The following is a 27,387-nucleotide window of genomic DNA, read 5'->3' as shown; positions in this document are numbered from 1 at the left end:
AAATATGGGTGTCCTTGGTCTAGCTTTTGGCCACTCTTCCCCTATGTTCTCATCTCTCCCTTAGGTCAACCGTTAGCCCTGTCTTCTGCACAAAGCACTAACTGTAAGGAGCCACTGAGCTTGGGCTTCAGAGGGGACAGATGATAGAAGGCATGCCATGATTTATGACATTATTTAATCTCTTTGCCATATGTATATATATATATATATGTGTGTGTGTGTGTGTGTGTGTGTGTGTGTGTGTGTCTCCACCCCCACCTCCTCCTGCAAAAACCCTTTGAAGAAAATTTGCTAGTGCCAACACTAGCCAGAGTCCCCTTGCAAATGAGAGTGTGTTCTTGAGACAGCCTCCTCTGCCTATTTACTAGCTGCGCAATTCTAGGCATGGTACGTCGCTCTGTGTAACTCTGTTTCCTTAACTGTAAATTTGGAATGTTGATAAGATCTACTTCAGGTTGTTGCAACAACCAAATGATGGACTATATTTAAAGGACTGAGAATAGCCTCCAACACATACTAAGTTCCGAGTGAAAGCTGGCTATTATTGTTAAATGCAGCTTTGCTCCCTACCTACATGTCTAGACCAATTTCTCTTCTGAGCTCCAAGGCCAGATTGATGTCTTGATCTTCACAATAGATTGAAAATAAAATTTCTCTTTACTGACTTCTACAAATCCATATGTGCATTATCTTACTAGACTTTTTTTTTTTAAGGCATTGTTATATTTTACCAGACTTCTTGCTTGAAACGCCTCAGTTGCTTTCATTCTTTTTCCTCTCTTTTGTCCTCCAAATACACCCTTTGCAATCTTCCTTTTTCATCCATTTCTTTCTTTATGCTTCCATTGTTGGTGATCTAGGTCGGTCATCCTGCCTACTTTTGATTTCAGGAAGTCTCTCAGCCACATTTCCTTGTTCCAGTTTCCCACTCCACCAGAGACATCCTCTAGGTCCCACACAAAGCAGCCATGTGATGTTCTGACCCCACAGCTCCGCTCTGCAGGAGAGGTACATGGCCTTTGCCAGAGGGAGGACAGCCAGAAAAAGTCCCATCAGCATGAACCCATAATGAAGGATATGATAATAATCTGTGCCCTTGGGACTCTAATTTGTAAGTCTATTGTGCTACTTTCAGACTTAACTTTCCAAGGCAATTCCAAGGCTACTTCTATGTAGAAATAGGGACTCCTGATGTAGTACTAAATGCCTTGTCACCTAAAACAGCTCCTGGGAGAGAGTAGTTGCTCATGGTATGTTTCTTAAGTGAGTGAATGATCAGTAATGCATGAAAATATATAATGAAAATGCAAATGTGTGTGACACGCACATGACCACCAATCTGGACATGACCCATCCTGGATATTATCCTTCCCAAAACATCCACGTAAATATTATATAGAGATTCTGCTTCTCCACTTGCAGAGACAGGGCCAACTCTATGCTACAGTAGAATGGTGTGGTCCAAAGTGCCAGTATGTCAAAAACCATCTCTCCTGCTTCCATTCCAGGAGACTAAGATTCCTAATGGGATTTCTTCTTAGGTTAAAGTATTGGAAACAGATGGCCATTGCTAAGAATTCAGATTATTTCTTTACATCTGCATGATTTTTTCTTTCTGGTTAAATTAGCTCTATTCGTTGTCACACAGTGGATGGGCAGAAGTGGACAAAAACATGGCCTGATGCAGACCCCCAGCTAGGAACTGAGGGTTTGAATCAGTGATGTGTAGCATGGGGCTAAGACACCTGCTGAATGTAGAACTCAAGAAAGAGCAGGCAGAGAGGCAGTAGCTAGGGCTAATGAACACACTATTGTATCAAAGAATAAAGGAGCAGATTTAAGTCTACGGAAACTATTCAGAATGTAGGCACAAAGCAGGGGTGTCAAAGTTGCCCTGGATTTAAAAGAGCAGCCATAAATTCTTCAGAACCAAGAACTGGATAAGAAGACTTTTTTTTTTTTTTTTTTCCTGAGATGGTGCTTCACTCTTGCTTCCCAAGCTAGAGTGAAATGGCATGATCTCAGCTCACTGCAACCTCCACCTCCTGGGTTCAAGCAATTTTCCTGCCTCAGCCTCCAGAGTAGCTGGGATTACAGGCATGCACCACCACACCCGGCTAATTTTTTTGTACTTTTAATAGAGATGGGTTTTCACCATGTTAGCCAGGCTGGTCCTGAATAAGAAGACTTTTAAATGTTTCTGACTTCAGAAGGAGTCTACAAGTACCTCCAAAGACCAGCCAAAGCCAAACGCAGAAATCCCACAATGATTTACTCATTGATAAATCATTGGCAGGTTCTAATGATGCAGGCTCCATGGCTACTTGGAAGAATGTAATGAGTCTGGGCTTTGAAGCTGGATGTCTGGCATCAACTGCAGGAGAGTAGAATTGACTGTGGCTACTGCCACTGAACTGAACCAGACAGAAGACACAATGTAGATCCTGTTCCTCGGATCAGTGATCCATCGCCACTTCCTTCTACTTTCTGTGTCTGTTTTCTCACTGTGAAATGGGAATGATAATGACAGTCCCCTGAAGGAGCTGTAAAAAGGAATAAAGAAGCCAAAACATAAGGAGCTCAGAATGGTACCTAGCATATTGGTAAAGCTCAGTAGAAGCTAACTCTCAGGATTCCTATCAGTTGTGCAGAAACCTGTAGGTATCCAGCAGATGCTATCACCCAGCAGAAGAAATGGGCGTCTTACAGTGACTGGACTCAGGAGGACAGGTTTTGTTGAAGAAAGGAGAGATGGAATTAAGAGTCTGACACAACTATAGGTGGTCTGGACTTTCAGGCGAGCTTTGCACAGAAAGGGCCAACGCAGGACAAAATCAGCCAGGTAATTGAGAGATCTTGCTGAGATAAATACAAATAAAGAAAAAGAGGAAGGAGGTGAAAAGGAGAAGAAAGAAGAAGGAGGAAGAGAAAAGAAGGCTAAGGAGAGAAGGAGGAGGATGAGGCGAAGAAGAGGAAAGGAGGAGCTGCTGGCCCCTCTGGCCTTAACCAGCTTAGCAAACCAGGAACAGGGAATAGAGAGCATTCTTGCTCACAGTGAGGGCTGAATACACACTTTTTCAAATGCAAATCCCAATACAGCACTTCATTTGTTTATCAGACAATTTTTTTTTGACATCTACAGTTTGTCAAGTACCCTGCTAGGTGTTAAGCATTCAATCGTAAAAGGAAGACCACTGTTTTTACTCTCAGGGAGTGAAACATGTATCTATTGGTTTAATATTGATGTGATTAATTCAGACATGCCAGAATTTTTAATGCATTAATGCTTCAGCACAAATGACTTACTCTGCAATTATTTAGCAATCTTCTATTTTTTTCTTATATAGGGCATAAATAATAAGATTGCAGAACAATGTGGAAGATGAGAATTTTGACATAGATTCTATATATCCTCTCAGATTTCTTTATATCAAAGTGTGAATGAACAAAAATTAAGAAACAGAAAAGGTTCGAAGGGAGTCATCACTATAAATAACATGTAATCTTTGAAAACAACAATAAAATTAACCTTAAATAAACAATGTCACAAAAATATTCTCTACTCCCAAGAAAAAAAATAATGTAGAATAATATTGGTGGATAAAAAGATAATACAGAGTATATTAAATTCTAGAAAGCAATGAGCACAATATCATAAAGGGTGTGATTCCAATTGAGTAAAAATATGTGCGTGCATGTGTGTGTGTGTGAATTTAAGTATGGCATTGTTATTGGTAGAGATTTCAGATGTGTTTTTCTTGTTCCTGCTCTTCCTTCTTCAGCTTTTATTTTTCCATATTTCCTTCATCAAACATAAATTACTTTGAATCAGAAATTTGTAAACACAAAAAATATTTAGGAAATAGAACGTAAAAGATGAACAGAATTAGACAAAAGAACTGTTAGAACTTTATTTTAACTATAAAAAGCAATCTGTCCCAAATATAAATGTGACTGGTATTTTTTATTTAAGCATTAGAATAAAGAATTCAATTAAAAAATAAATCAATGGTGAATTGGTGGCATTATGCCAATCAAAAATGCATTTTTCTGCTCGTCATCAATAGCCATTTGGGAATGCAAACTGTGGAGAAATGGATAACAGCACAATGATATACTGCTATGTACTTATCAAAATGGCTACAATGAAAAAAATAGCAACACTAAATTCTGGTGAGAATGCAGAGAAATGATCACTCACATATTGCTGGTAAGAATGCAGAATGTCACTGACATTCTGGAAAATACTTTGGCAGTTCCTTTTAAAACTAAACACACACGTACCATATGAACCAGCAATTGCAATCTTGGGCATTGATCTCAAAGAGATGAATTTGTGTTTACACAAATACCTGTACCTGCATGGTTTTAACAGTTCTATGTGTAGTAGCTTGAAACTGGAGCAATCCAAATATCCTTCAATGAGTAAATGGTTAAACAAACTGTGTTGCATCCATACTGTGAAATAGGACTAGGCAATAAAAAATAACAAATTATTGACACAAGTGGATGGAGGTCAAGGGAATTATACTGAGTGCAAAATAACTAGTCTCAAAAGATTACAAATGACATGATGCCATTGGTGTAAAATTCATTGAACAGTAAAATTAGAGAAATGAAGACTAGATTAGGTCAGAGACTTTGGAGAGAAGGTCAAGGGTGGCTGTAAAGCGCTACTACAAAGGACTACAGAGTCATTCTGTATCTTCATTGTGGTGGGGCTCCATGAAGCTACACAAGTAAGGGAATCGGATAGAACACACACACACACACACACACACACACGTGCTTATAAAATGGGTGGGAATCTGAAAATGCTGTGGCTTGCACCAAGGTCAGTTTTTTTATTTGAATAGCTTCCTATAATTATGCAACATACCATTGCATTGCAGGGGGCTGAAAGAAAGGCTCATGGAATCTCCTTGTATATTTACTTTTTTGCAGCATCCAGTAAATCTATAATTATTTCAAAATAAAAAAATTTTCTGCAAGTGTATTTGTAGGAATGGATGAAGTAAGACTGGGAAAATATTGATATTGTTGAAACTACCTAAGGGCAGCTGCAGGGTAATTATACTATTGCACATATGTGGAGATCCGTAATGAAACACTGAAAAGGTAAAGCACTAAAAATAAAGTTTCTAAAATTATTTGTTTCTGCAGAAGACTGGTATAAATATGTTTTTCTCCTTGTTTTAGAGATTAAGGAAAAAACAACTTCTTGTGAAATGTGGGGGAAAACCTGTATAAAAATGCTCTGCAATCAAGAGACAGCTCTGTTACAGCCTGTCAAAACAAGTGAGGGATTGCGTAATCATATGGGTCCATTCAAGGTTTATTCTAGGCCCTCAGTTATGTTTTACTTTGTTATTAACAGATTTTTTGCATTACTCCAACTCTCTTATTTATAGAATAAGTATACTAAGATATAAGAAAATTCAGTTTAATTCTGATTTGCTGGGTACATAGTTGCCATACCACTTCCCTATAGAAAAGCTAACACAATCTCCTGATATTTGTGGGCAACGAAAATTTGCCACATTAAATTACAAAATCAAACCAATCAATCAATGTAAGTCAGCTACAGGATGAAGAGACAAAGTCAAAGACTGCTCTACATAGCATTTTTCTTTCTAAATAATAAAAATGTTTTTAAAAATTTGTTATCATTGCATAAAATAATATTACTAGGTTAAAATGCCCAGTTAAAGTAATATCCCAAGTAAATGTCTCTTTCTTTATCTTCACATAATAAGCTGAAAGTTTTCACTATATGATTAGTAAATGATTTTGGTGAGTATTCTGTCAGTAAAATAATTCTAATTTTATAATCAATTTTTATCTTAGACATATCAAAGTACTCAGGTATATGCAAGAAAAACTGGGAAAAGATAATCATAGGAGAAGCAAAGCTAACAGAAAATCATTTTGTATGATTAATATAAATACTGAAAATGAAATGCCTCATGTTGCTAATAAAATTGGAAGCTGCAAATTTAAATGTATTACCAGAAGGCCTGCTTGAATTATGCTAAGCACATTAAAATAAGCACATTTGCAAACAAATCAAATATTATTGTTTAAATAGTTCTCTAGGACTCCTTCTCATAAATTTAATAACACAAACCTAGCAAATATTTATTTAAATCACGGTCACTAAGTACCTATTACCTACTGTCATTGTTTAACCACAACTAGACTGGAATTGCCTTTTCTAAACACACCCATTTGCAAATGGATGACTCCAAAACCTTTACCAATAGCTAAGTATAATTGCAAATCAATAAAATTAGTTTAAAGAGGAAGTTTTCTGTATATGTGGACTTATGTTTAAGTGGGAATTTTTCTCACAAATAAACATTAATATTTAAATTTATATTGTAGGCTGGGCACAGTGGCTCAAGCCTGTAGTCCCAGCACTTTGGGAGGCCGAGGTGGGTGGATCACTTGAGGTCAGGAGTCAGAGACCAGCCTGGCCAACATGACAAATCCCATCTCTACTAAAAATACAAAAAATCAGCCGGGCGTGGTGGTGGGCACCTGTAATCCCAGCTACTCAGGAGGCTGAGGCAGGAGAATCACTTGAAGCTGTGAGGTGGAGGTCGCAGTGAGCCCAGATTGCACCACTGCACTCCAGCTGGGTGACAGAGCAAGTCTGTGTCTCTAAAAATATAAACAGATAATATGTATATTAAGAAATATATAACTTATTTTATAATGTTTCTGATACTATTGTAATGAATTTTTCTTTTCTGAGATAAATTTACTGCATGTTCTATCACAATACAACCCACCACAAATGCTGCCTTTTTAATATGATTTAGTATAATGCACCCAGCAACTTTTATAAAAAACATTTTAATTTCACTCTTTTGTTTATGTTACTTACGGACTACACCAATAAACTGTTGATCTATGCCCTATTTTTAGACACAATTTTAAAATACTCTCATTGTTCTCTTGGTTTTTCAGTTAAAACTTTAACCATTACCTCAATACAGATTTGCCATTTCCTTTTGATTTGCACATTGATTCACTTTTTACACCAGTATCTTAAAAATTGTGACTAAAAACCTTTCAAAATGGACCAAACCTTTTTTGAAGTGAGTAAAATATTGGTTTCCTTAATATCTTTCCTTTAAAAAGTTAAAAAAAATATATAATTGAAAAGGAGTGCATGAGGAAAATTGCAGGTAAATACCAAGACACATCATTGTTTCGATACTGATCGCATCCAATGACAGGTATCTTTCTCTTTAAAAATGCTTCCATTCTCTCAAACATCGACTTCATCGATTTCACATAATAGAGTAGGCTTTTGTTCACTGCTCAGTTGCTTGTGCATTCAACAAAAGCCTATTTTATTATGTGAAAAATTCAAAGATATTCCCAGGCCAGCAGACTTGTCAAACTAGGGGTACACACACAAGAGAGCTGAGTAAATTGACAAAGCTGATACTTCTCTTGCTTTGCTTTTCATGGTTTATTTACACACACAAAAAAAATTACGGAACAACTATGTATTTAAGTGCTTGTAGGTAGCAGTGAACAAAATGAACAAAATTCCTACCTGCATTCTAAATTGTTCTTACCCAGACCTAAACCTTGCTAAGACCTCTGGGCCCCCAAGAGAGCAAGGCTCCTATTCTCTTACTCTCCCTCTCTCTCCCTCTTTCTCCTAACTAGTTTTTCAGGTATCACTTTATTATTCCTGCCTAGAGTCTGCCTGCTGTGCTCACCAGGCACTTAAAGCTCTATTTCAAATCTCACCCTTCAGAAATACTCCCCAAATAGCACTCTTTGGGGCAATCCATCCTATTTTGGATCTCTTAAAAAATATCATGGTCTCTAATACTTTGAGTTCTTCCTGTATTTGACATTGCTATTTTCTCATTTTATTTTTACTCGTGTCTCTCCCTCAGTCTTCTTCTAACATGCTGATATTCATTTGAGTATTTCCTGTTGCACATTCACTTATATGATCAAGCCTGCTGATTTGGTGCTCCAAAAGGAGCCATTGCATGTCGATACCACTGGAGGAGCAGAGTGCGCACCAAGCAGTATCTGGTCTCCTTGCTCCTATCTCTACCTTCTAAGGGCACTAGCTGCTGAGATCACCCCCTTCCGTTGCCCTCCGCAATTCTCTGGTCCCAAATGTCTAACTTCCTGTTAACCGTTCCCTCCTGAGTGTCCTGTTGACATCTCACTTTTTCAATAGAATGAATTCATTTCAGTAGAATTCACTCCATTTCTTCTCCTTCCTTTCCCTGGGATTTCTAGCCTTCCACTTCTGTATTTAGCAGTATCATGTTCCCATTCACCCACACAAGGAGTGAGTCTTTGACTTCTTTCCCTTGCTTCATTTTCCTTTCATGACTAAGTCCCATTATTCACACTTCTTTGGTATTACTCAGAGCAGACTCTGCCTCTCCATCACCTGATCCAAAAGCCTAGAATAGGCCATTTGCTCATTTTATACTGTAAAGATCCTCATGTTGCCTTAATTTACCTCACGTTAAGTTCCTCAATAGATCCAGTCTAGTAGTAGAAATGAACAATTTCATAACTATTGACTTACATGCCTCAGGTGAGTCATGTCTGGTCTGACTCTCTCTCATCTTCTGTTGGTTGGACCAACAATGAAATATATCAACGTCAGGTATCAAATATTGTCACAGTTTTCTGTCTCTGATAAAGATGGTGTTGGGGGCAAGAGATGCAGTCAGTCTGATATTTTTAATACACTGAATTTCCTGGAATTTGGCCAATATGGCAAATTATACAAAAGTGGATACTTGAAGAGAATCCTAACAGACCCTGCAACATAATTTTTGAAAACATTGTTTTGAATATTGGAGAGATCTTTTACATAGCACCTACCTGTGGTTAGACGACATATTGCAATCTGGTGAACAACTTGCCTTGGTTAAAGACAGGGGAAGATTTGTTTATTTATACCAAAGCTGCCAAAAATTGTAACTGAAAAGCTCATCATAAATTTAGAAGAAGGCCATCTCTGAAGGAGCTCCTTGGACAACAACCTAGCATAGGAACCGTGAGACAGGGTCAGCCTGATGACTGAAATTGACAAAAATGCCTAGATTTTAACTTGGAGAATTTGGTTAGTTCACAAAAATCCAATTTCAAGCAAGATTCTATATCACCATCCTTACAAATAAGAATAAATTGCAAAAACAGTTGCGGAGTCAGCAGATGCTCAGTTTTCTAGTATTTAATTACCCCTCCTTCACACGTTAGGCTTCAGCAATCGACCTACTACTCTCCCAGAGAACACGCCGTCCCCTTCTCTTTCTTGAAAGACTCACTCCAAACATTATTGCTGACTTTAGAAAATGTCTTCTGCTACTTCTCTGACACTTGGAACACTACATGGAGTGATGCTAAGTAACTATTTGTTGAATAAATGAAGGAATGTGACACATACCTATTTGTTGAATGAATGAAGGAATTCTTGCAAGCAGGCTTAATCGTGCCACGTGTATGAAACTTTAACACACCTTAATCAAAGCAAAGGTATTGAAGTGATATTTCTATACATGAATTAATATGTTTCTCTCATCTTCCACAACTACCCCAACCCCCCACCATGTTTCTCATAAAACCCTTTTCTCAACTCAGATAAGTACAGGACCCCTCTGTTGTTGGCAAAGTTTTTAATTTTATTACAAAAATACGTAGAGAAATTAGTCAATATTGCTCAGAGTTTCTAAGTATGTACCACAAACCCCTCATCAATAACCTAGGGGTGTTGAACTAGAAAATTCCTTGGATGTCTTCTTTCTATTCTCTAATTCTGCATAAACTGAACTGCAATTATAATGGACAGAATCATATATTCTGAAATATTAAAGTATTTTAAGTCCAAATATTAAAACATACATAAAATTAAAGCAGGTAGTCATTTTTCTCTTAAATTGTCAATGACCTTTAATTTGCTTTGTGATTTTGCCAACGGTCGAAGAATAATCCAGCCAAGGGTGAGATATTTGACTTCCTGCTCTGACGTTCTCTTTGTACTACTCAGAAAAAACTCACAATATTCCAGGTAAATGTATGTACTTTGGCAACAAAAACCTAGTGTCACTGTCAAGGTGGTTTACTGGGAATAAGTTCAGAAGACAAAGAAGTGCTGACATCATGACGCATACCCTGAAAATGGAGTGACTGGTTTATCTCCATCTACATGAAAGAAAATTTACCTAATAATAAATTTGAGAGTTTTTGAGATTAATGAGATCTATCTAATTAGAGAAAGATAATACATGAGAGAAAGAATGTGGAAAGGGGATGGGACCATAGTGTATTTGGAGGGGAGCCCTTCTTCCTATAGGCAAGATTTTTTTTTTCCTTAAAACCGCAATCCAAGGGCAAGTGATATATTTTTAAGATAGCTAGGAAATGTCATTCTTCACTGTGAAGAACTGGTCCCACATATCAATATCCACAACAGCAAAGCTGAAGCAGTGGCAAGAACTGAGTATTGGTGAAACTAGGTTTAAAGGGGAAGACAGAGAAACGTTTGTTGTGCTGGTCCTGCTGGTAGGAAGTGTTCCCACCATTTTCCTTCTAGGAAATTGATTTGTATTTTTTGTTAAATGTTAGAACTCCAACATCAGCCAGATGGATGTGATATTGCACTAAGTATGAGGGTTGAGGTTCTCAGAGTAAATATTTTCTCTGTTCTTTAGGCTCTGGATACTAAATTAACACATAGATTGATTCCAATGAGATGACCAATTACCCCAGAACTGTGGTTGCCAAGCATTAAATATGCACAATATAAAAGTATAACAATTTGTGAATTCTCAAAAAGGTGTGTGTGTTTTAGCTGATGGGTTGTTTGTGTGAATTTTCTTTCTCTCTACTTTTATTTCTAATACATGACATCTCTGAATTCAAACAAAAATACCAAAAAGATAAAATATACATTAAAATGAACGACTGTGACATGTCTAAGATTTTATTGCTGGCATACCTTGTCAAGTAGTCTTTTTTACAACTCAAACATTGACACCCTTTATACTATTCTTAAGTTCAGTTCTGCAAATTTAAAACAAACCATGTTAGATTGCAACATAAGAGATACTTTTCTGCCTATTTCTGTTTCTTAGAGCAGTCTTGGAAGGCATTATAGAAGTTATTTCTCAATAATGTTTCTAATCCCTTTATCACTTTACAAAACCAGCAATTCTCAACTTTAGGCAAAGCAGATAAACTTTTAAATGTTCTTGTCCAAAATAAAAAGTATACATTTTCCTCTTCAAAGTAGGATATCTGGGACATCTGGAAAAGAAATGGGATTTGGTTCCTTTTCAAAGATGAATTTTCTTTCTTAAGGAACATTTGACTTATATTAACCTTGGTATTTCTAGAATCCTACTTTTATAATCAAGTCATGCAATTTAAGATACATTTCAAAGTGTATAATTTTTAAAATGTATTCAGGTGACTCAATCATTTACAAACACGTAGAAAAACTCAAAAATACATTGGATGTCCACATACCCATCACCTATATTATGTAACTAACATTTTACTATGTTTGTTTTATATACATTAATTTGTTCCTCTGTCAATTTCGATGTATTCAAACTGACATCAGTACAGTTCATCAATAAATGCTTCAATGGTCAATATTTACTTTGCTTTTGCTCTCTCTCCCTTTTTCTCTTTGAGGTAGAATGTTCATTAAATGAAGTGGTGCACAAATCCTAAGTTACTGCTGTATTTTAACAAATGCGTAAACCAGTGTAATACAAACATAAATTTTTAGAATGTTACCATTACTGCCAAGAACGTTCTCATCATCCTTTTCCTTCTCTGGCGTGATCCCCCATGCATTCACTTTGGCATTTTTTCTAAGTTGAATTGTAGAGGATGCATTCTTCTGTAAAGTCTATTCCAGTCACATTTTTGGAGATATTCCCATGGTGTGGTATGTCAGTGGCCTCTTCCTTTTTATGTCTAGAGAGCAACTTTTTGTGTGTCTGTATCATGATTTGTTCAGACATTTTCCTGTTGAGGCTCACTGAGACGATTTCTAGTTTTTGACAATCATGAACCATGTTAATAATTTGCCATAAGCATTCTCTTACAAGTTTTGTGTGGTCCTTTTTTATTTATTTTAAAGAAAATACTTGAGTGTTGAAAAACTGAATCACAGGACATGCATATGCATATGTCCTGTGATTTAGTTTTATAGGAAGTCACCTGGTCGTTTTTCAAAGTGATTGGACTATTTGACCCCTAATGACAATTCGGGATAGTCAGTATGCCCCTGCGTGTGAGGCAGGTTTTGGTGGTATTCGTTTTTGTTTTACAAATATAGCCCTTTTGCTGAGTGTGTGATGGTATTTTACTGTGCTTTTAATTGGCATTTCTTTAATGAGTAATGATGTTGAACACTTTTTCATGTTCTTCCTTATACATCTCTTCTTTAGTGAAGCGTCTGGTTGGATCTTAGGCCTATTCGTTTAACTGGGTTGCTTATCATTTTATAATTGAGTTGTAGAAGTCCTTTGTACATCCTGGATACCAGTTATTTTTCAGATATATGCCTTTCAAATATTTTGACAAGTCATGTCTTGGCTATTTACATTCTTAATATAGTCTCTTGATGAGCAAAAATTTACTGTTACTATGTAAAACAAAAATGGATTTTTGCTTACTGGCCTTGCATTCTACATTAATTCTTGTAATTACTTTAAAGATAAATTAGATTTTCTACATAAACAATCATGTCATCTGTAAATACAATTTTATTTCTTCTTTCTAAACTTTATGCTTTTTTGAAATTTTCTTGCCTTACAGTACTAGTTAGGAACTCTAGTAAAATGATAAGTAAAAGTGATGAGAATGGGCATCCTTATCTTGTTCTTAATTTTAGGGGGAAAATGTTCAGCATTTCACTGTTACCTATGATGCTAGTTGTTAATTTTTTGGTAGATGCTTATTGTAAAGTAGAGGAAGTTTCTTTTTATTTGTTGTTTGCTGACAGTTATTGTGATGAATGGATATTGAACTTTTTCAAATGCTTTTACTGCATTGACTAAAATGATCACAGGTTTAAAAATCGTTGTTTTGCTTTATTTTCCTGTTTCTGTGCTAATACGGTGAATAACATAAATTTATTTTCAAAGATTAAACCAGTCACATTGTCTGGAATAATCCCCGCTTAGTCATAATGGTTATCCTTGTATTACATCAATGGATTTTACCTTTAAAAAAGTCTAGATTCAAAGAGATTTTCAAAAATTATTTACTTCCTTTATTTTCTCAGCAAAGTGAATTTTCTCTTTGGAAAATATTCTGAGCTATTAATTGTAACTGCCAATCTTATTTCTGAGAACAGGTTTAAGCAGTTATTTAAAAACGTATTAAGAGTAAATGACTTACAGAACAAATCTATTAATCCATGCAGAAAATTCAGTGGCTGATATTGTTTTGCTTACTGTGGCCATTGGTGTTTCTTGCCCTTGAAGAAAAAGCCTCGATCCAGTTTTAGAAAGATGGTGTCTCTAACAGGGTGAACTCTTTACCCAGGTTTGTTTGTCACACACAGCCCAGTTTCTCTTGGGCCGCAGCTTTGCAGCTCTGTAGAACTGCTGCCATGATGTTCATCCGCCATAGCAATGAGGAAACTCAGACCCAGGTTAAGCAGGTCACAGAAACGGCTTCCTAAGAACATGGAGAAGTGGCTGTTCTCTTGTCAGATGATGGTTCTGTTTACACAGCATCTTCCCCCCATCCTTGCCCCTTCATTCCTTCTCACACTCTTTTGTTATGAAAGATGTAAATACTTACCAGAAGCTCCCACATCTCAGGCATCAGGCTGTTACCTATTTCAAGTCCTTCCTTTTTATCTTTAAGAACACGGAACAATCAGCCCGTTTGAATGAACTAAAAAAGCTCAAGAACTATTGTAATAATTTTCTTAAGGCAGCGATTGGCTGGGCTAGTAACTGCACTGATACGGATACATTTGTTAGCCGGTTAAAACAAAATGTAATTATTTCATGAGTGGAATATAAAGTTTTACATCCCTATATAATCATGGAGTAGCCATTTAAGACACATATTTACCACGGAGAAAGACGAAACAGCCAAAACAGCTGTCTGCATATATTAATTTAATGAAGGAAAACACCTCCAGTGCGTCGGCTGATATCATTTTGGGCTAACTAGACTTTTGGGTTTTTTTTTTTTTTTTTTTTCTAATCAGCCTCTAAGATGCTATTCTTTTTAAAATCTTCTCAGCTCCACAGCTGGAAAAGATTTTTAAAACCCATGAAACATCTCAATGATTTGTTTTAGGGCCAAAATTATAGGAACGTGGCTATTTTGTTCCTCAACAGATAGGACTCTTTTTGATACTTTGGGCTTTTTGTCCACATGTTTCTAATAGAGGCAAAACTATAAATGATGCTAAGTTGCTAAGGCTACCCACTCCACAGCAAATCTTACTAAGCCCATCGTAGAACCAGGAGAACACCTATGGAGAAGCATCTTCTTTTTTTTTTTTTTGAGATGGAGTCTGGCCCTGTCACCAGGTTGGAATACAGTGGCCCCATCTAGCCTCACTGCAACCTCTGCCGCCCAGGTTCAAGCAGTTCTCCTGCCTCAACCTCTCAAGTTGCTGGGGCTACAGGCGCATACCACCACGCCCAGCTCATTTTTGTATTTTTAGTAGGGACGAGGTTTCACCATGTTGACCAAGATGGTCTCAGTCTCTTGACCTCGTGATTCACCCACCTCAGCCTCCCAAAGTGCTGGGATTACATGGGTGAGCCACCGTGCGGGGCCAAGAAAAGCATCCTTTAAACATACGTGTTACCTCCAGAAGTCCACTGTTATTTGGTGACTGTGGCCATTTCGAGGCAATAAAGCTGAGAAGATCTGTGTCACAGAAGAAGGGATATGGCCAGGTGGTGTCACTATGCCACCTCAGGGTCTGCACTTCCCTCTCTCATGTGAAGATTGATAATGATGACTTGGTTTACTGAGCACTGTCTATGTTTTGGGCCTTCAGCTGAACTCTTTACAGTATATTCAATGCCCTATTGAAGTCTTACAAGGATGCTTTGAGATAAAATATTCTCTGCCTTTGCAAAATGGGGCAAATATATAATTAAGAGGATATTTCAGTCTTTTAAGGTCCCTGGTAGTAAGTGGCAGAGCTAGAATTTAAAGAAAGGTTTGCTGATTTTCAACTCCATGTTTTCTTCCGCTGTGATGCTGCCTCTTTTCATAGCTCTGCTCCCATGACTTAGGTCCAGTGATGTAAGTTGTACTCTATCTGTAAGCATGTATTGCTGTTTATTTTTGGAAAAGCAGAAGTCACTTAGTGATTCAGGAGAGGTAGGCTGGCAAAATAAACTGACTGTAAAATCTAAAACAATAACCGCATCCAAATCATGTGGTCTCCTTCTACAATTTGGGGTACCATAAATTTCTGGTTAGTGTAAACTCTACCTGTTCTCCATCTTTACGGGTAGACAGAGAAAAGATCCCACGTCACTGACTGAGAAAGAAGTAAAAGTGAGCATTAACTTCTGATGTGTCAATGATAATCAGGCTATAGTCAACTGATATAAAATTCCTAATTTCACAAATACAGAAATTGAAATACCAGAGTCCACTGACTAAGATGTCTTTGCATTTTAACACAATAATGTTCAACTCACTATAAAATGGGAGAGATTATACAGAACTGAAACTAGACCTCTTATTCAGAATATGACAGTTGTAGAATTCTCAAATTGGCTATGCAATTAGTCAATTTCTTTCATCTTTTAGTAGAGCAGAAACATGCAACTTCTTGGTTCTCACTTGACTTTTTTGATCTTCTATTACATCCTCGTACTTCAATGGAAAATTGATTTGTTCACAGTTCCTAGTCATATACAGTCATAAATGGACAAGCCTTGCTTGTCTGTGAGGGCTTTAAATTTTCATCGGCATAAAGTAAGTTTTGTAGCCACCCCTCCCCCACACCTAGAGGTTGAAGGTTGGGGTATGGTGGATGCCTGGTTTCCTCACAGTCACTTGTTCACAGAAGGCTTTCTCCTTCTTGTGTGCATGTTTCAGCCACCTGGGGAAGCAGCTGACGCATTGTAATGCTTAGATTCTGTGCTGGAGACCCTGATGTCTTTTTTGATAGAACCTGAACATCATTATTATTTTAAAGCTTCCAGATCATTGTAGCATGTAGAGGTTGAGAAGCACTGATCTAGAGCTTATTTTGCCAAGAAATTTGTGATGACAGTAATATAGTTTGGATGTTTGTTCCCTCCAAAACTCGAATGTGATCCCCAGTGTTGGAGGTGGGGCCTGGTGGGAGGTGTTTGGATCATGGGGGCAGATCCCTCCTGAATGGTTTGGTGTCATCCCTTTGAAGATGAGTGAGTTCTCCAGAGACCTGTGGTTTAAAATACTGTGGCACCTCCTTATACTGTAGCTCCTGCTTTCACCAACTGAGACGCCTGCTCCCCATTCACCTTCCTTCATGTTTGTAAATTTCCTGAGGTCTCCCCAGAAGCAGATGAAACCTCCATGCTTCCCGTACAGCCTGCAGAACTGTGAGCCAGATAAGCCTCTTTTCTTTGTACATTGCTCAGTTTCAGGGACTCCTTTATACCAATGCAGAAAACTGCCGAATACAGACAGAAAATATATTGATGAAAAGATACAATGAAGTGGTCCCTCATGTTCACTACAGAGCATCAAAACTAATTTTGGCAACTTTTTTTTTTGTTTGTTTCTCCAAGGATTTATGTAATTACTGCCATTCTAGATACACTTCAGAAAATTCATTACATACAATACCCCTTTTAGAGCATTAGGACTTAATTTTTCTCACAGAACTGTTGAGAAAGTCCAGTGGACAGAAGACGGGCATTACAGAGAGTGCAAACTGCATGAACAGAATGACTGATATTTGGAATACATCACTTAGTCCTGAAATAGTGCAAAGTCCTGTGTGCCCAGACCGTGTCAGGCTAGCATCACTCATTCCTATGCCCAGGAAGAGCATAGCTACATGGTGATGGCACTCTTGCAACTTGAGCCAAAGGTCTACCACACACAGCCCTACTTAACAGTTGTTCCTTTTAGCAGCGAATAGCTGTTCAATTCAAGTTATGCACTGCATTGAAATGAAATGGCATCATGGCATTAGGTAAGGAGACCAAATTATTTATTGTCCAAACTGAGATTGTGTGTGTGTGTGTGAGTGTGTGTGTGTGTGTGTGTGTGTGTGTGTGTGTGTGTAGGAGGAACGATTAATAGTTACGCTGAAACATCAATCATCAAGTGAGACCTCCTCAAGCAAACAAAGAGGCGCAATAGCCTCAGTGCTACACAAGGAGGCATGTCATTAGGAAGAACACTATTTTTTTAATAAGATAATAAATTTACTAGGACAACATGAAGAGCACCAAATTATGAAAAGCAAAGCAGTAGAGGAACTAGAGTATGTGCTCTGGAGTCAGGTAGACTGTATCTATTGTCTCTGAAGCTTCATTATAGCCAGTGCTGGTTATCTGAACTTTCTGCTTTGTTCACTATTATATTCCAACTGCTTGCTATGAAATAGATTTTTAATAAATATATTTGAATGTTTGGATGCAAGAATAAATAAATTCTAGAATCTTTCTTCAGTTGATTTTCCCTGCTGTGAACATATTCTGTAGAAATTGATATCCCTCTTAATATCAGGGCTCAGAACTCGACACCTAAATTCCAGTATGATCTATCAGCTCTTGTAAAGGAAAGCTAAGCAGTCTGATGGGCTATGTGTTTGTATAACAGCTTTATTGAATTTTTCTCTTAAAAAATTTCTCTAGGGCATAGAAAAACCCCAGTTCTTTGTGAAACAAATTAATAATGTCTCAAAAACTGTACATGTGTATTTATAGGTTGGATTTTAGATCTTTGCATTTGTCCTTGTTAAATTAATCTCAGGAACTTTAGTTCTGTGTTTCTCCTACATTTGATTACCTGATTTGGATTCTGTCTTTATCATCTCTTGTTTCTTACTAGTTTCAAAGCACCATAAGTAATCTTAAGTCACTGATAATACTGTTGAGTAAGAAGGGGAGAAGGCAAGACCTCAGTGTCCACCACTATAGTCTCTTGTCTCCTTTAACATTATTTAGTTTATCAAACACTAGTGCGACTGGGTCTCCAGCGAGTGACACGTCAGCCCAGCAGTGCTGTGACCATGCTCCAATGTTATTGCTTTCGCTAAACAGTGTCTTAGACAGCAGGGATAGGTGTCCTCTCCATTCTCCCTCAATTATTTTGGCGATTGGCGCTTTACCTATAAAGAATATTAACTTATATTTGGGAGATAAGCATAATAAACACATGGAAATATTTTGACTACTTTCTAATCTTTTTCTTTAAAATATCTGAATAATCCATATTGCAAGCATTTCAAAAAATATGGTTATATCATTAGGACACAAAAATAATCTGTTCATATTAAGCACCTAATAACAAGACTGAAGAATTGACCTTTAACTGTCTGATGATTCACTTAAGCCATTATATGGAGGGTTCCTCAAGAAGTGTAAAGGGATGAAGTATTGTTATTAGCTGAAATTATATTAATCTGAAGCAAAAGCATATGCAGTTTGTTAAAAGACCAAGAAGCCACCATAGATAGACAATTAACAATGAAATATTCTTCAGAAAACTTTCTCAAAAGCATTGAAATTAGAGTAGCTAAAGGTAAAGGTTTCATTGTTGTTGTTTAGTCTTCAGAATACTTGCTTAGAGATCTGAGAATCCAGAATTTAACAATACACCACTGTCTCTCCATCCTAACATTTCCTATTGTTCTGTCACTTGGCACCTTTTCTAGGGCTGTTTCCTGATCCTGGGAGGCCCTTTCCTCAGAATTCTAGGGCTGGAGGAGAACCTAAAAATAATACAGTCACACACACCTTTCAAACTATAGAAAAAACTGAAATCCAGAGAATGACTTTTTGCAGATATGTCAGTAAATCCACATTTCCTGATTTCCCATACAGAAGACAGCATAGGTTGCATTAAAGCTCCCAAACGCTGGGTCAAGACTACCAGTCTTCCCGCCCTGGTTAAGTTGTTTACAGCAGCAGTGCAACCTCTGGTATGATGCTTATCACTTCTGAATCTCAGTTTTATTATCTCTAAAATGAGCGAATAATATCCCTGACATCATAAAGCTGTTTCAGGGCTTAACTTGGGCTAATAGATATGAAAGGCTTGAAATGGGGCCCTGCTCATAGGAAACACCACTTGTTAGCCAGAGGCAGCTCTGTTTTATTAAAATTGCTCTACCACACCCCTTCAAGGATCAGCTCATGCTCCCTCCTTTCCAAGAACTCTTTCCAACCAATTTCAATTGCTTCTTCACTGAAAATTCTGTCTAGCCAATTAACTTCATTCTGCCTTAAATAACTGGATGTCTTTCTCCCTAAATAAGGTTTTTTGTCCAATAGGCCCCATAGAATATTTCAAATTAAATACATGCTTGTGGAATTGAATTGCATTGTTCTTTAGGATATTGAATTTTGGAGATAGCGTTTATCTTTTTTTCCATCCTCAATAGTATTTAGACAGAGGCTTCCTATTTCTAGAAGCCTGGCTCAGCCAGCTTGTGGACAACTCTTGTTAGCCTACTCAAAAGAGGAAGCTTGGTAATTGAGTCTGAAAAGAAAATCCAGTTCTCTGTGCCAAGCAGCCATAGCCCTGAGCAAGCCCGAAGAGAAAGTACAATGTAAGCTCTTTGTTTGTTTTAAATTTTAAAAAGCAAATGTATGATCACAAACTTTTCTTCAAATTTTTGTATTTCTTTTCTTTTTGCTACCTTAGTTTCTTTTTTCCTTCCCATCAAAAGTTAACTCACTTGAAAAATGATCAAAGAGCTTATCTAAAGCTGACACCCATGTTCTGGTTTCATAAATATTCTTTCTGTTTCTTAAGAAGTTCATCTTTTAAGAAGTGAAATTCAAAGAAATGTGCGTTTTTATTCTTTAGAAAGTTTGTCTCTTAGAAAAATTAAAAAATTTTCCAAACAGTCAAAATGACTGTAGTAGATTCTTGCCAAATAAATAAATAAATAAATAAATAAATAAAATTGATAGCTATATCTTCTTCATTGTGGTAGAATTATAGTTAACAAATACAGAAGAAATTATTGAAATAGAAAGTCACCACTTAGCAAACATCACAGTAATAGTTGTTTAAGACCATTACCATCAATGGATGCTAAACCTAGTAGCCTACAGGAGAGGACTACTGAAATAAATCATCCCAAGCATATAATACAATGTTGCTTTGCAGTAAAAACATCTTGCAATTAAATAATTTGAAGATTAATACTCAGGATGTAGAATTATTTTAAAGCTTTTAGAAGATGTGTATGATCATACATATATCTTACATAAACTTATAGAAATAATTTATTCCCTTTCCGGGGCAACTCCAAAGCTCAAAATGCTTTTAGGGCTTCAAGATTGATTTTATTTTTCAAATAAGCAGAAAATATTCAATATGAGAATATTGTAGATCCTCATCAGAAGAAACTATAATGAGGTGTTCTGGTAAAGCTTCAGGCAGGGTTTATTTACACATTTTCTCTCTCTCCTTTTTATCTTCTATTGTGTGTGAAGAAAATAAAGAAAATTTTGTTTTCAGAAACTTCCTCTTTCTGAAATAATATTTGCTGTTTGTAAGGGAGGCTTTTCTTTGACAGCACTGGATTTCCCCACCAGAGAAGATGGAAGATTCTACAAAATACTGCCAGTGGCAATAACCAGGGCGGGCTGCAGAACAGGGCAAGATGGACACCTCCATCAGTGAGAGCTTTCTTTCCTGTCTCTTGTCATTGTTCTGCTCACTGTGTCTTAGACTTCCTGAATGTAGGAACTTTTGCTCCAAATTATCTTTCCTTCCTATTTTTCCCATCATTCCTGAACTCTGCTCCTCAGACTGTGCTCTCTGATAACTGTCACTAGTTTTCAATTGGGTTTCTCTCATTAAGTCAACAGTAAAAAGAAATGCATTAGCATGTTGTAGCCTCCCACCACAGGGATCAATGTTTTCATAACTCAAATGTGAACAAAACTGATGTATTTTAGAGTCAGCACCTCATCACTGCATTAGGTTCTCATGGCTGCCATAACAAATGAACACAAATGTAGGAGTGAGAAACCACTTTATTATCTTATAGTTCCAGAGGCCCAAAGGTCACAATAGGTTTCCCTAAACTAAAATGTAGATGTTGGCAGGATGTTACAGTCCTTCTGGAGGCTCTAAGAAAGCTTTCGTTTCCTTGCCTTCCCAGCTTTTAGAGGCTGCCTGTGTTCCTTGGCTGTGGCCCCAGCCAGCAATAACATCTATTTCTCTGACCTTGGCTTGCTTGGTCACATCTCCTCTTCCAACTCCCTGGCTCCTCCTTTTCCCACTAAGGAACCCTGCAATTACATTGAACTCACCAAGGTAATACAGTATAATTTCTCCATCTCAAAATCCCTAACTTAGTCACATCTGCAAAGCCCCATTTGCCATGTAAGATATGTTTTCACAGGTTCTAGAGATAGGGAAGTGGCTACTGGGGAGAGTCATTACTCTGCCTGCTGTGCTCAACTTGACATCATTATGTGAAGTAGGACTTTGAAGAGGTAAAAACAATCCACCCTACTTGGGCCCGTCAGTGGCCCAAATGTGGTGGTGGTGATGATGATGATGATGATGATGGTTATTATTATTCATGCAGTAGTTTTTAAGCTCTAGTTTATAATACTCGTGTCATGGAATTTCTCTCTGGCTAAAGTATGGTCAGTGGACAGTTGTTGATTTAAGCTTCTCTTCATCATATGCACGTACTGAGGTAAAAGACTGAAAGCAGTTGAGGTCCTAAGTCTTATAAACAATAAAGAGTATATTTCTGTATCAATCTTATCAGTAGTGAATAGTAAACTTCTAATGGGGAAAATACGTTTCACTTTTTGCTAAGATGCCTAGCATGGTCATGTTTAAAGAGGAATTTGATGAATGCTTTTCTTAAGAGGGACTGTTCCCATAATGATGAATGGGAACAGTGGCTCTGCCCCTAAGGAGTGAATTTACTGTTTTTTTGAGTCAAAGATATAATGTCCCCTATTACCAAAGAGACGCTTTATTTCCATAAATTAGACAACATAGTCTCAGTAAAGAAATATAAAACTATGATTATCAGGCAAGTAACATATACTAGAGCAGTTAAAATTCTCTTTGTTAATGAATATTGAGATATATCTGAAGAGGAAGCACCAGAGAAAATGCAGAACAAATCTGGGCTTTGGAAAATTATGAATCATCAGAGCTCTGAGAAGACCAATGTTTATTTAAGGTCTCAGTGCTGATGGTGAGTATATGTGAAATTGATGTTTCACTTTTACCTTCTTAGAATAGAGGATGCCTTGCCCCAAAGTTGGTACTTTTGGATAAAAGTGGTATTTTCTTCCATATTTAAAGCCACTCTAGAATTATATATTGATGAGTTAAAACCAGCCACAACTCTCATTATGAGCTTTATTTGCATTGTTTAGTAAAGGTAAATAAGACAGCCCCTCAAATAAAGATAACGAGGTTACAACAGCCGGTGATATTGGATGGCATGCCTAGAAACACTGAAAACACAAAAAGCAAGAAGTTAATAAAATTCCTTCTAGCTAATGATAAAGAAGGCACACAAAAACTAAAGTGATAAATTAATTAATGGATATAATGTATGTTATTCAGGTGATGGATACCCCAAAAGCCCTGACTTGACCATTACGTAATCTGTGCATCAACAAAATTACACATGTACTTGATAAATTTGTGCTGAGATAAATAGATGAATAATTTGAAAGCGTATGTCTATGTGGGTACTGTGTGCTTGCTTCTTCCTAGATTAATGTATTGAATGAATACAATTGGAAATCCTAAGGAAACACTGTCACTTCTGACATAAAGGCATATGTGAAGTCATCATGGTCTCAGTGACTGCCACTCTGATGTTATCTGTCAGCTGTAATTTCTCTAGCAAATGCCAAAGACATTTCAGTTTTAACAGAATTAATTTTTGCCAGTTAGAGGTAGATAAGATCTGACTTCATAACTTTAAAAACTGCTAAAACATGATGTATTTGTTTTTCTTTTATACAATTAGCATAATAATTATTTCAATGATTTTCCTCCAGAGAGGAATAAATATATTTTTATAATATCAGATTAGAAATGTATGAGAAATTTTGTACTAGAGGAACCACCTCAATGAGTTTGACTTTAAAACAATTTGATGATTACCTTCGTTTTGTTTTGTTTTGTTTTTCAAAACAAAAATCTTGGAAAAAAAATCTTTATTGCTATTGCTGATTATAAAAACATTTAGAAATTCAAAGTAGTACCAATTCAAAATGGAATTCTCTTTAGTAGTATTCATTTTTCATATCTCTTTGGGGAACTCTGAAATTGAAATCTGTACCTATAATGTCCTAATAAAAATTGAGAATGGAGTAGAAAGTAAGAAGCAAAATGGCTCCTGGCATTTCAAGCCTGAGTCGCTTCCATTTTTGTTACTTTTCCATTTCATTTTGGAAGTACCTTTGAGCCTGGCCTTTAGGAGAGTCAGACATGTAACATGTAAGTAAACTGTTGTCCCAACACTGCACGGCAAACTGGCTTCTCAGTTTTCTAGAGAGATTCAGAATTAACTAATGAGCAAGTACACTTGCATATAAAAACAAAAGTTACTTTGTACGGACTGTCAGAGAAATCTTTTATTAATTTGCTTATTCCATTTGCCCATGTGATTACCTCCACAGTATTTTATAATTTTGCTTCTTTTTTCCATACATCATGCTTATTCAGTATTTTGAAAAAATTTAGAAAGGCTAAATAAAAAAATGGAAATCATTGTACCACTTGATTAGTTTATTAGAATTTTAGTTTTTATAGTGTGGAGGGACTACAGAGTTCAGCCACCCACTGGGGACTTCCACCAGGGCCTCAGCATCCTCACCTGGCAGCTCTCTGGTCTATGCTTGAACTTCTTCATTGATATGAAATCTGCTTTGTCAAGAGCCAATGCCATTTCTGTTCAACTTCATTCTTTTCTGTACAAAACTTATATCTCATTTTCTGTTTATTACGGGATTAGCTTTATAGTGATATTGCATGAGTCATGGCCTATATGCAGAAAACTTCCTGAGTTCAGAGATAGGCACCTATGGTATATCCAATAATAAATATTATCATATTAACAAATATAGCTTTAAAATATCCTTAAACTTCTATAGATTTGGGGGATAATCTACCTTTGTTTTAATATGATCAAATTTTAATTGAGGAATTACCTTTAAAGAAATCATACAAATCTCCAAACTAAAATTAGAAAGCACTGTAAACTCCTATGAAGAAAATAAATCTACTCAACACATGTAGTTTAGTGAATCTGCACTTTGTTTGTGAGGCCAGTTAACCTCTGAAGAGCAAGAAACTTCACGGATGTGATCATATTATTTATTCATATTTGGATTTGGGTAGAATTATAATTTTATATACTCAGCTTTATTTAAAGTGATATTCTTGCCATCTACTTTGCTTCTCTGTCCTAGGTAATAAAAGAGAAAATTCAATGTTAGTCAATAATTTTCTGGAACAAAGTTAAGAATTCTTAAGAAGGATTACTTATTTTTAATTTTAAGTATGTATAAGTGATTTGTGTTTCAGTGGTATTACACGTATGTGTGTAAGGAATGAATTGTAATTATAACTGGGAACTAAACATCAAGTACACATGGATACAAAGATGGAAATAGTAGACACTGAGACTGTTAGAGCAGGCAGGGTGAGGGAAGGGTGAGGGCTGGAAAACTTCCTAGCAGGCACTAAGTTCAGTACCTGAGTGATGAGATCATTTGTAACCCAAACCTCACTGACATGCAATTTACCTATATAACACACCTGCACATGTACCCCAGAGCCTAAAATAAAAGTTGGGGGGGTGGATAAATGGATTGTAATATCTACTGTTGCATACAAATAATCCCAAAACGTAGCAACTGAGAAAAATGAATCATTATTATCTCATAGTTTCTGTGTGTTAGGAATCCAGGAAGGCAGAGAGAAAAAGAATGAACCCAAGTTGCAAGCCATAGCACAGCTTGCCATAGCACAATATTAGCACACAACTCCTAATATTGGGAGTTGCACCTGTCACTTCTGCCATAGCCTTTTCATTAGCAATAAGGCACAGGCAAGTGGAGGGGATTACACCATGGGTACTGGAGGCAGGAATCACTGGGAACCCTCGCAGAGACTACGTGCATAAGGATGTCTTTAAAGAGCACACAGCAATCATATGACTAGAGACAGTAATTTATCTCTACTGGGCCACGCTCTTAGAGAATAAATTGTATCACTATGAATGGAAAATTTTCTTCTATTTATTTAAGCCTGTATATTTTTATTTATTTATTATTTAGAGACAGAGTCTTGCTCTGTCACCCAGCCTGGAGTGCAATGGCGTGACCTCAACTCACTGCAATCTCTCTCTCTCCGGTTCAAGGGATTCTCCCCCTTCAGCCTCCCTAGTAGCTGGGATTACAGGCACCTGCCACCACACCCGGCTCTTTTTTGTGTTTTTTATAGAGACGGGGTTTCACCGTGTTGCCCAGGTTGGTCTTGAACTTCTGTCCTCAGGTGATCTGCTGGCCTTAGCCTTCCGAAGTGCTGGGATTACAGGTGTAAGCCACAGCACTCGGCTAGCCCATGTATTTTTGAATATAATAAAGAAGGAAAAGAGCCAAAAGGCTGTATTTGAATTCTTGAAAATTCTGCCATTTAATACGTTGGTGATATTACCAAACAGGAGGCAGGAAGGAAGACAAGGACTGGAGTGGAGTTGCTACATACGTGGATCCCATTGCTTTATAGAGACATTAGCACTTTACACACCCAGTAGATGTTACAGTCTACACCTATGCCAGGAAGACACAAAGTTCAGCATATTGAGGCAATCATTTAAATAATTAAAAATGTATTCCGCAAACAAATATCAGAGGAATTTTGATATAGTGAAATGTTAAGCTCCGCTGTTAGATGAAGATAATAGATGAAGGCTTGAGAGATACCTGTTGGAAAGTCCGATGTGGTTGATATCTGCTGCGCAAACAAAATCAATAACTGATAGAACAAGAACTCACTCTGAGAAATTACAGTCAATGTTGAAAAGCACAGACAATTCTTAGGGACCCAGGACAAAAGTGGCTTGAATATAAGATAAAACAGCTTACTCAGAATGTCTTGCATCCTGGCTTCAGGAAAAAAAATTCTGCATTATTAGAAACGATGTTGGAAAGAAAGAAAAATACCTAAAGAGTTAAACAACAACATGCACTGTGTCGCAGATCCACATGAGAAATTGAGTGAAGAAGGCAGTGAGAATGGATGATGACAGGATGGGATGAACATTTCCCTACATTGGCTGAATGAAAATCGTCACAGGGTGCAACCGTGAGCATCAGTATGATGGGAACCCACCCTCACTGGAGAGAGGAAGTTCAGGTCAACATCAGGTCTTCATAGACAGGGTGTAAGAATCGGTGTCTTCCTTCATGGTGCATTGAATAAAGTCAAGTTGAAATAAGGCAATGCAAGCAAGAGAAAAAGTAGTCTATGACTTGATATTTAAATACCATTCTGAAGAACACATATTGGGGAGGGGGATACAACAATTCAGATGACCCTTGCGCAAAGCAAGGGTTAGGGACAGCCCCCCTCCACACCAATCAAAAATCTGCATATAACTTTTACCCTCCAAAACTTACCTACTAATAGCCTACTGTTGATCAAAGGCTGTACTGATAACATAAATAGTTCATTAATACAGATTTTATATGTTGTATGTATTACGTGCAGTATTCTTGCAATAATTTAAGCTAGCAAAAAAATGGTTTCAAGAAAGTCATAAGGAAGAGAAAATATATTTGCTGTTATTTAAGTGGAAGTAGATAATCATAGAGATCTTCATCTTCCTAGTCTTCACTTTAAGTAGGATGAGGAGAAGGAGGAAGAGGCTGGTTTTGCTGCCTCAGGGATGGCACAGGCTGAAGGAAGGAGGAGATAGGAGAAGCAGGCATACTCTAACTTTCACTGAAAAAAAAATCTGTACAAGTGGTCTCTAGTTCAAACCTGTGTTGTTCAAGGGACAAATGTAGTTGTAAAAACACTGGGAAGTACATTGTCAACATCGAGCAGAAGGTCTTTTATATCATGTCAGATGTAAACTCAGAGTTTATGTGCCCAATAAAATTTCTCAATATTAAAGTTAGAAAATGGAAAACCTATTAA

General features: G+C 37.0%; 1 protein-coding gene and 1 long non-coding RNA gene across 3 annotated transcripts in view; one reads left to right on the top strand and one right to left on the bottom strand.

Annotated features, from left to right (window-relative positions):
* FAM155A (family with sequence similarity 155 member A) overlaps nucleotides 1–27,387 on the top strand; it is a 669,060-nt gene that overhangs the window by 400,971 nt on the left and 240,702 nt on the right. The gene's annotated exons all lie outside the window — the stretch shown is intronic.
* Nucleotides 679–27,017, bottom strand: LOC116528902. Its single transcript, XR_004259268.1, has 3 exons — nucleotides 26,950–27,017; nucleotides 13,939–13,953; nucleotides 679–690 (listed from the first exon to the last, which is right to left on the bottom strand). It is a non-coding gene; the product is annotated as an uncharacterized LOC116528902 (long non-coding RNA).

Source organism: Sapajus apella, unplaced genomic scaffold (genome assembly GCF_009761245.1).
Source record: "Sapajus apella isolate SASKATOON/1434 unplaced genomic scaffold, GSC_monkey_1.0 scaffold60, whole genome shotgun sequence".
Classification (NCBI taxonomy): Eukaryota; Metazoa; Chordata; class Mammalia; order Primates; family Cebidae; genus Sapajus; species Sapajus apella.
Note: the sequence above shows the minus strand (reverse complement) of the source record. Positions and strands in the feature narration are given on the sequence as shown.